We start from the raw sequence: 278 nt of genomic DNA on the forward strand, positions 1-278 counted from the left end.
TGCCTAGGTTACTTCTAATAATCTCGTTCCACAGTTTAGTGGACATGCACTTAAGGTTACTGATGTATTTCCCCATATTATCACATTCACGTCTTCATGTTGCTTGTTGTGTTTGCAAACCATAAGAGGTGTTATAAGACACTGTGGTTGTTGGCAGCCTTGCTTGCTTGGCTGTGTCATCTGTCCACTGTGTCAGAGTACAAATTTAGAAATGTTTATATATAGCCAATGCGTCACCTTTTCACCCACTGATTAGTTTCAGGTTCCCAAGTACGACT

The sequence above is a fragment of the Rattus norvegicus genome, chromosome 14 (genome assembly GCF_021556685.1).
Source record: "Rattus norvegicus strain SHRSP/BbbUtx chromosome 14, alternate assembly SHRSP_T2T, whole genome shotgun sequence".
NCBI classification, from domain to species: domain Eukaryota; kingdom Metazoa; phylum Chordata; class Mammalia; order Rodentia; family Muridae; genus Rattus; species Rattus norvegicus.